An 11182-nucleotide genomic window follows, 5' to 3' on the forward strand; every position below is an offset into this window, starting at 1 on the left:
AAGTTGATCAAAGAAGAAAATAAGTTCACAAGTTAGATACAAGAGCCTTTCTATTATGGTATCCTTGTGATTATTTTGTCAACACATTTTGCTCTATGCCAAGTTTTAGGCATTGATTGTGAATAGAGGGATAATGGACCACTTGTTTTTCCTTGTTGTTAATGTGCAATCTTATGAACAAAATAGGCCTTTTGATTATACCAAGTATATCGTAGAGAAAATTGTAGACACATAAAACTAATTAAATTAATTTTAATTGATTATCCCATGTCACATAATTAATTAATTTAATTGTGTTAGTCAATTATTACTCCTAAATTAATTGAATCATATTTAATTAATTCCCCCTTCCATTCTCTTAAAGTTTGATTTATTTTAATAAATCAAATTCAACCTTAGGGAATATTCCAATTCCATTCCTAATCCCAATTAGTCAAATTAATTCATAATTAGTTAAACTAGTTTTGTGATTCCTACAAACCCACCTTTTAATCCTCCTCGTTAAGCTAATTAACCCAAAACCTAATCTTTATCAATATTTATTTAATTTTTAAATACTACACACCTACCCAAATCCACATGTGACTCCCCTCACAAATGACTTTCATGCACAAGTCATTTCACCTCTCCACCTCACCTTTGAACCATGGGTGCTAACACATGTGTGAGAACCCTCTTGGGTAAGTGCACAAAGATGGTGGTCAGAAAAGTGGACACACCCAAAAAAAAAACATGAAAAACACCAAAACACGCACAGGGTATTTCAAATTTAAAGAACCCCGTACGCGTTTAGGTTTGTTTTGTCGAGCCTAACCAAAGCTAAACCACGTGCACGGTTTAAAATATACTAACCGCGTATGCAGTTTAAAGAATACTAACCGCGTACACGATTTAAAGCATACTAACCGCGTACGCGGTTTAAAAACTAAAACCGCGTACGTGGTTCTTTCTGTCAATAAAATGCAATTCACTTTCATTCCATTAGGTTTTTTAGTAGGATATATACATAAAATATAACATTTACGTATAAGTGACATTTCTCTTTGTCTTTTATCTTTCTTATACTTTAAGTTATATTTTATGTATATATTGTCAGGATGTTTGAGAGTGGTTCCAGATCTCTAAGAGTTATAATGCAGATTCTAGTTTTTTGAGTATTCTTATAAATTTCAGACTTAGTCAAATTTCAATAATCAGCATGTTCATATCAGCATTATGTCTCTCATCTCTTCCCTACATTCCCTATCTCTCTTCCTTAACCCCTACCTTTTCGTCTCTTAGGCATCTCCCTCTCTACTTTCTTCCCTCTCTCGGGTATCTCTCTGTCTCTTTCTCATCTCCCTCACCCTCTTTCTCTCTTTCATATATCCCTCTCTTTCTCTCCCTCTCACAAATATCTCTATCTCTCACTCTCTCCCCCTCTCTTAAGTGTCTCTCTCTCATTCTCTCCCTCCCCCTCTCCCTCCCTTTCTCTTCCCTTGTCAAGTATTTTTTTCCCTCTAACTCTCTTTCTCTCAAGTCTTTCTCCTTCTCTCTATCACATCTCTGGCTCTCTCTCTCTCTCTCTCTCTCTCTCTCTCTCTCTCTCTCTATTCTCTCTCCCTCTCTATTAAGTGTATCTCTTTCCCACTATCTCCCTACCTCCCCACCTCCCTTTCTATTTTTCACTTAAGTCTCTCTCTCTCCTTATTTATCTCTGAAGTCTCTCCCTCTCATCCTCGTTCTCTCTATCTCACTCTCTCCTTCTCTCAGGTCTCTCTCTCTCATTCTCTCCCTCTTCCCTCTCCCTCCCTCTCTCCCTTTCTCATTACCTCTCTTTCTCACTCTCTCCCTCTCTTCACACCTCTTTCTCTAGTCTCTTGTAATATCCTTCCACCCCTTCCTCCCTCTCACTCAGACTCTCTCTATCTCTCACCCTCTCTTTCTCTCTCTCACCTTTCCTCCCATCACCTATTAGGTCTCTCTTTCTCTCCCAATCCCTCTATCCACCTCTTAGATCTCTCTATACCTCCCCCCCTCTCTTTCTCATTTATCTCTTATCTCTCCCTCTTAGTTTCTATCTCACTCTCCTCCTCTCTCCCATTTCCTCCCTCTCCTCCCCCTCTCTCCCTCTCTAGTGTCAAAAGGTATTCTCAGGGGTCATATGGTATCTTAGAGATCCATGCATGTGTCCTAAGGGGTCATAGGACACCATATGACTCCTTAGGACACCATATGACCCATAATGACACATAAGAGGTCATATGGAGTCCTAAGGGGTCATAAGACACTATATGACCCCTTAGCACACCATACGGCCCATAATGACACCAAATGGTATCCTAAGGGGTCATAAAACACTATATGACCTTTTAGGACACCATACAACCGATAACGACACCATATGGAGTCCTAAGGGGTCAAATAGTATCCTAAGGGGTTGTAGGAGACCATATGACCCCTTAGGACACCATATGACCCCTAATGACACCATATGGTGTACTAAGTGGTCATAAGGTGTCCTAGGGGTCATACGACACCATAAGATACATAACAATATCATATGGTGTCCAATGGGTCATTAGACACCATATGACCCTTATAAAACAATATGACGCCTAACAACATCTAAGGGGTCATAGGACACTATATGATCCCTTAGAATACCATAGGACCTATAATGATGCCAAATAGTGTCCTAAGGGGTCATAGAACACCGTATGATCCTTTTGGGCACCATATGGTGGTGTTATGGGTCATATGGTATCCTGAGGGGTCATATGGCATCTTATGACCCCTTATGACACCATATGATGTCGTTATGGGTCGTATGGTGTCTTGAGGGGTCATATGGTGTCCTAAGGGGTCATAGGACACCATATGATCTCACATCTAATGACACCTAAGGGATCATATGGTGTCCTAGGAGGTCATAGAATACCATATGACCATTTAGGACACCATATGACCCATAATGACACCATGATATGGAGTCCTAAGGGATCATATGGTGTCATAAGGGTTCATAGAACACCATATGACCCATAACGACAAGTAAGAGGTCATATGGAGTCCAAAGGGGTCATAAGACACCATATGACCCCTTAGCACACCATACAACCCATAATGACACCAAATGGTGTTCTAAGGGGTCATAAAACACTATACGACCTCTTAGGACACCATACGACCCATAATGACACCATATGGAGTCATAAGGGGCCAAATAGTCTCTTAAGGGGTCGTAGGAGACCATATGACCCCTTAGGACACCATATGACCCCTAATGACACCACATGGTTTCCTAAGTGGTCATAAGGTATCCTAGGGGTCATACGACAACATAAGACACATAAAGATACCATATGGTGTCCTAATGGGTCATAGGACACCATATGACTCTTAGAACACAATACAACCCCTAACAACATCTAAGGGGTCATATGGTATCCTAAGGGGTCATATGACACTATATGATCCCTTAGCACACCATAAGACTTATAATGACACCAAATAGTGTCCTAAGGGGTCATAAAACACCAAATAACCCTTTAGGACACCATATGGTGTTGTTATGGGTTGTATGGTGTCCCGAGGAGTCATATGACATCCTATGACCCCTTAGGACACCATATGGTGTCGTTATGGGTCGTATGGTGTGTTAAGGGGTCATATGGTGTCCTAAGGGGTCATAGGACACCATATGAACTCTTAGGAAATAATATGACCTCTAATGACATGTAAGGGATCATATGGTATCCTAAGGGGTCATAGAATACCATATGACCCTTTAGGACACCATATGACCCATAACGACACCTAAGAGGTCATAATACACCATATGACCCCTTAGTACACCATATGACCCATAAATATTATCCAACCAATACATCCACACGATCCAAAGAAACCAATACGTTCATTTTCTTCAAACGTTCTACTTTATATCCTATCTTCTTTTTAAAAAAAAGAAAACCGACCACCTTGTCAATCTTCTTATCACCTTATCTATATGCAAACAAAAAGAAGATATATTGGATATTGGAGAGAGAGAGAGAGAGAGAGAGAGAGAGAGAGAGAGAGAGACCTTGTACGCACTTGAGAGGGGGAGAGAGGGAGACAACACACACACACACACACACACACACATATATATATATCTTTTATATTTTTTATATTATATATAAATTATATATTATATGTATACACACACACACACACACACACACACACACACACACACACACACACACACACACACACACACATATATAATATCATATTATACACACTCCCAAAATTTAAACAAACTTAGCCTGTACGCGCTTTTCTATAGTACAAATAGCGCGTATGCGCTTTTGTTTGTTTAGGCTTGGAAATAGGCCTGGATGACAAAGCTACGGTTTGGAAGTTTGATTTCCCTCCATTTCCCTCCTTTTTGGCATGTTTTATTTTATCAACTTGGTTTCTCGACTTTGTCATCATCAGGTTTACACATCATCAAGTGGGTATTTCTAAAATTTCCACCATATTTTCACCCATCTTCTGAGCTTTCTAACCATATAATTTTTTTTAAATTTGAACAACATAACATATTATTATTGAATTTCTTTCACCAGTGTCTCCATAGTTTTCACAAACATACGTGCACCATTTTTTTAATAACTTTTGATATAATTATCCAAATTTTTAAAAAATTATATATTATTGAGGCGAACTTGATTCTTTACAAAAAAATTTTAAAAAATGCATTTTCAATTTTTTTAATGCAACTTATGCTTCGTGCACGAACAGGTACCTAATTTTCAGGATATGTTCGATCGGAAAAATCATAAAAAAAAAAATACTCAACAAAAAATTACAAAAAAATACACATCTTCTAGTGCTCACTCTTAGCTATCTTTTTGCCAAAGGGTTTGTCAAAATACTAAATCTAAATATGACTTTTTTTATGCACACGTCAGACACTATGTTATGTTTTTCTGAAAAAATCAGGGTCTATTTTTTCGTGCGCGGAGGATTTGACCCCCTTAATCTTATCCAATTTTGAAAAAGTTTAGTAGTTTGAAAACTAGATTCAGAGTACTACAATATTTGTTCTTTGATTATCTTCATATCATGAGTGGATGACATTCAAATTTTGCCTCCAAGTTTAGGTTCACCCGATTTCAGAAAAAAAGTGTCCACTTATACCCCCCTTTTTTACCACCATCTTTGTGCACTTACCCTTTTCCCAATAGAGCCACCCTACCTCTCACACATGTCATAGATATATCACTTTTACTAACCCTCTACCTTTTCATCATGTGACTCACAAGTCACCTCATAGCCACCTTATCTCTTGGACATGTCATAGACATGCCCCTTTCATGAGCTTCCTCATGTGTGATCACACTTACCCTTACACTTCACACAAGTCTAAGCCTTCAAATCTAGGACCGCACTCCCTTTTAATCTCAATCTTTCACTTGACTTCCAATCTTGACCGTCCATTTTGGATCTCCAAACTCTATAAATTGAAGCCTTCATTCATCCACTTATCATCACTTCATTTCATATTTTTTCATTCTAGCCATTTATCCAACATCCATGGTATTATCATGTTGCCCTTTTGAGAGCATAATCATTCTCATAACACCTTTATCATGTCAAGATCCTTATCTACACATCCACACTATTGTTATGCAAGTGTGAAAAAACCACATTTAACTCCATCTATCTCTCCCACTCTTCATTCGTCAACCTTGGAGTAGCGAGGTTCGTGAAGACGAGGAGGACAAGGAAGATCAAGCAACATCAGGAGCATTATGTGAGAAGTATCATCACATTTGTTTTCTATATTTGTTGTATGCTAACCGTCTTCCTTGATATTGCTTTTAAAATGGTTTGATTTGCCATGATTACTAATGTTCTATGTTTTAGCAGTGACATGACCGATGGGATGAAGCTTTTATTAAGTTGGTGTTTGTAAATTTTGTTAAGTAAAATTTCAATTTCAGATGCATATTTAGAAGATTTTACGTGTTCGCTATCAACCCTAGTAAAAGTGTTATGATATTGTCTAGCATGAGATTTTATAGTTGAAATAGATTCGACAGTTTAATTTAAGTACAAAATGATCATTATCGATGCCGCCTCTGTTTTCTTTTGAAATTTTCTTTTCAGCCAAATTCTGCATGATTTTAGATCTTAAAATGTTGTTTTTTTTTTCCTTATTGATGTTTTCTGTTTAGCTGGGATAGAAATCATGAAATTTGCGATCTGGTTTTAAGTTCACAGTCTGGTTTCTTTTTAATAAATAAATTTTAAAAAAAGAAAGAGCATGAGACTTTTCAAATGGTTGCTTAAATGGTACAACTAACCAATTGATTTAATTTTGGTCTTAACTTGTCTAAGATTATGTGAGGACCATATATCTCAGCGGTATTTTTAGTTGAATGCAACTTCATTAAACAAGAATTACCTTTGTATCTTGTGATTTTCGTAGACATATCTTCACCATCAAGGTTGTTTCTTTTCTGGTTCAAAATGTTGGCCTCTCCATCTGGTTTTTGTGATGTTTGGCGCATCATATTCAATATAGGTAAGAACTGTTGAATTCAATTTTCAAGCACTCTAGTGATTTCCTCTTTGCTTCCTGTCGTTCATATGTTCTTTTTGAGTTCGACCTTGCCTTTGTTTGAGTTCGATGTATGATTTTTTTTAAACACACAGTTAGAATTTATCAATCAATATTCTTTTTTCACTTCTAATTTGCAAAAGTTTGGGTGGAATTGGGCAAAGAAAGAGTTTGATGAGGGGATGACCACTGTCACAGCTCCTCTAGAATGGATATATCTAATCACTGCAACAACATTTGATTCGAAGTTTCCAATCCCATGCATTCAGCAAAGCCATTTGGTAGCGTATCCTACAATTCATTCCATATCCATTTGTGTACGTATTTGTTGGGGTCGTTGCATTGACAACATATTCCAATCCATTTCAAAGCTCTCATTCAACGCAGGCAAAGATGTATGCTAGCAAAGGGCGTAGAACCTCGTTTCACACCCACGTTATTACATTTGCTTGAAAGTTCTTAAACGTTGCTCCCACAGGTCGTGGAACCTTGGCTTTACACCTGGTAGTTTGCATTTGCTCGAAAGTTTCTAAGGCCTGTTTCAACGAATCCATTGTGTGTATATCCTGAAATCACTGCTATCCGTGAGATGACACCTCTGGGAGCTGTACAAACCATTATGTTTTGATAGATGTCCACACACCGTTCCAAAGCTATCATAACGGCATAGGCAGGTAGTTTGCTAGCAAAGGCTATGAAACTTCGTTTTACACCTGCCAATTGTGTTTGCTTGCACCTTTTTTTAATTTAAAACCTTCTCTACATATCCATTTGGTGCGCATCTCTCAATCATTGATGTCCATGCTATGCCATCTCTTCGAGGCATTCTGTAAAGCAAAGCAGTCGCATGCCTAGTTTAAGTTGCTTATACATTAACTCCAAATATGCCAATAGATCAAATTTAGGGACCATTTTTACTACAGCTCCAAATGTTGCAAACTGTCCCTTTGTTGCAAATCTCCAATACTCTACTCGCTGCTAGTTATGCTTTGCTAGAAGTTCATACCCTTAATCATGGGTGTCAGTTCAAGTATAGTTTTGTCTGCTCTGCGTGATATTTGTATTTATCAGGAACCATTTGGGTTGCATGGTCTCTGTTGTGAAGGCTTAATACTATTTTGAATTTGGACTTAAAGGGATTTGTTTATTAATGATAATGTAATGGTGTAGCAGCAGATTGATATGTCTTGTTGTTTGATTTAATGGATGGGGTTGATTTATGTTGTTATCTTTGGAGGTTGTAGTGTGCGACACTTATAAATTGAAAATGTATCCCTTAGCATGCAATATGCTAGAGAGTTATTTGTTTCAACAAATTTATTTTGTGCATATTTGACAATTATGGATTTGATGTTTTAAAGCCTTCTTAAACGAACCTACCTTGTGCATATTCTGTAATCATTGTCTTCGAGGCAGAGACCCCTATTGGAAGCATATTATCAAAAAGTTCATTTGTCATGTATATGCTTCTATTTGCATGCATAGAACATTTTTAACCATCAATTTCTGGAGTGTAAGCATAAGTTTGGAGGAAGAGGGTACGAAGGTTGAATTTCTTGATGATTGGAGTAAAGGTTCAAAAGCTAGATATTTGGAGCACTCAATCACAAATGAGTTCAAAAGTAAAACTGTTGAAGCATCAAAGCATAAAGGTTCAAAAGCACAACTTGCAAGAACGGATCACATACGATTTGTAAGTGTTCTTAGCCTTTTTCAATTATTTGGTTAAGTCATTTTGATTCTTGCTAATCATCATCTAACAAGGTGCGGGTTCAGGACATCAAGGATAGTTTTCTAACACATGGCTTGCAGGTTTTGAAGACTTCAAATTTGCAATTTCTTTAATATCATTTAAGTGGGCAAATCGATCAACCCTAGGATAGTCACCTTATTTTGCTACACAATTTGGTTTGAAAAGAACAGTCACATTTTGCAATATGGGTTAAAACAAAAAATTTCACATTGTCATTTTGCTACAAATGGTTTAAAAAACACAAACACATTTTGAGATCTTGGTTTAAAATGAACAAATCACCTTGTCATTTTCAGGTTTCTAAAATTAACTCACATTTGCGATGAGGGATTAAAGCGAACAAGTGTTTTTCATGTTTGGTGCGCTTGCACGTCTATAGGATGGACCCACCGTTACACCAAGTATCCTCTCCCCTCACCTTCATGGACCTTGGGTGAAAGAGAAAGGTGATTAACAACACCCATTTTTTATTTGAGTAGTGAATCACCTCTTGGGGGCCTCATCACCTCAAGGGAGTGTTTCAAAATTAAGGTACATTAAGGATATCGACTCTCCCAACAGGATCTCAAGTGGTGTTTTTCGAGCCACTTTATAAATACATTGGTTAGGTGACTGGAGTGTTGAGTGAATTTGGCTATGTGGAGGCCTTCTCTACACTCATAAGCTCAATTAAAGTCTTAAGTGGCTTGCTTCAAGAATCCATTGTTGGACTAGGATCCCTAGAAAACTTACTAGACACCTTGTTATAGTGACCCAAATCCCATTTGCTTGTTGGCGCAAGAGGTCGGACCTCCAAAGACGCCCCAATTCGTACCAATCAAGGTAGAGATAGATGTCCCCCAGTTCATAAGATCTCTGGATCTATGATGTATGAGATTTTGGTATGCCCGAGAAGTGACTGTCGTGGTGGGGGAGCCAGTGCTACCAAATCTATATTTGTCCACTTTGTCTAGGTATTTGGAGAAATCCAAGTGGGGATCCAACAAGTAGAATCCTCTTTTCGACATAAGTTGTATGTCCTCAAGTGTCTAAAATTGTTGAAACCTGTTATGTTCAAATATGGGCTACTCTAGGCCCCCCTTTATCTTACACAAGTGCTCAAAGCGTTGAAACTTGGCCAATGTGCTTTATTGTCCAATTTCTCTTGCCAACAAACAAATTTCCAAGTTTGATACAAACATACACCTTTGTTATCACAAGAGCCTTTAAGAACAATAGTCTGTAACCAAATACTAGGCTTGTCTCAATCCCTCAACAAAAATCATCCTGTTGTCTCATCTCCCTCATCCACCAATCACCTATCAATAACCTGCCACCCACCATCTTTTGCTAGTTCAACTCATTTTCCAACCATCTTCTTCCAAATCCACCCTTCCATGCTTCATGCGGTCTTAGTGCAATGAACCAAAATTGACCTTATAATCCAAATCTATCAAATTGCATCCAATCATCATTATCCCTAAACCAAGATCAAAACTTTGCAAAAGTTAATCTAGATCTTTTTATCCTTTGAAAATACCTAGTTAGCACAGTGCTTGAGAAAATATCTATATCAAGTATTGTTCCTAATTAGATTTAATCCTTTGGGGTTGATCAAAACCCTTATTCGCATCCAACCTTGCTTAGGGACATAAGTTTGTCCCGAGTTAGCAAATACCCAATCAAATACAATCTCAATCAAAGGATCTAGATTCAACCTAACTAGGTTTTTACCTTTCTTTATAACCCAATCATTGATCCCTACACCTTATCTAATCTTGCTTGAAAACCTTGTATGTCCCAAGTAAGATAAGATTGTAATCCAATCCAATCCAACCTAATCCTAATAAAAGGATCAAGGTTCAATCCAAATCCAACAATCCAATCCAACTCTAAAGGTCAAATTTTCCAATCAAAGCACTAAGTCCAAGGTCTCGTATCCATTCATCTAGCGTTTCCACCTCCAACCATATTTCCCCTCTTGCTATTTTGAATTTACTCTTACATAGTCTTGACACAAGCCCAAAAGAAAAAGACGACTGCCAAAAAGAGTTGAACTTCTCAATCTCAATCCTCAACAAATACCTTCTCCAACCCAAATCCAAAATCCTAAAATTAAAGATTGGTATGAGAAAATGCTTATGAAAGTTCAAGGACCACCCTATCAATCATACCCACCCCAACCCACTTACCAAGTTAATCCCATAGCCTCACATCCATATACCATATCTCCATCCATTCAACATCAACACATTATATCCAACACCCAATCCAATCTACAATATCAAACCCAACCCCACAACACCATCTTTGTTCTTGGGCAAGAATCTATTGGAGGTGTTGGATATGGTTGTTCATTGATGCTACTAGGATATGTTGTTGTCATTGATGTCAACATATTGATGTGATTTATTTTGGTGTGTTTGGGGAGATCTTCAGATCCGGTTTTGAAGTTTGGTTTTGTTGATCACTATTTTGCAGAATCTGGTATTTCCTTCGGTATATTTCAGTGTGATCAGATCTTGTGTTGAGGTTTTGGGATATTTTTTGGGATGATCTTGTGTATCTTCATTTCAGATGGATCATGATTTGGTTCCCCGCAAGTTATCTTTTTTCATGACAGTTGTTGATTGACTATGTTCTTGAGCTTTCTGATGTTGATCGATGAAGATTTTATAAGTGATGTTGGTGCAGTTGTTGGTGATGATTATAACATTCTTACTGGTGTTTCCTAGTCGTGTCCTATTTGTTTTGGTGATCCATATTGATTGTTGTGCAAGTTTTTGGTGGTTTTCATCAACCAGTGATGATTTTTTGTGTTATGTGGTATTTCTTATGGTGTAGCGTGTTGC

Source organism: Cryptomeria japonica, chromosome 10 (assembly GCF_030272615.1).
Source record: "Cryptomeria japonica chromosome 10, Sugi_1.0, whole genome shotgun sequence".
In the NCBI taxonomy this organism is placed as follows: Eukaryota; Viridiplantae; Streptophyta; class Pinopsida; order Cupressales; family Cupressaceae; genus Cryptomeria; species Cryptomeria japonica.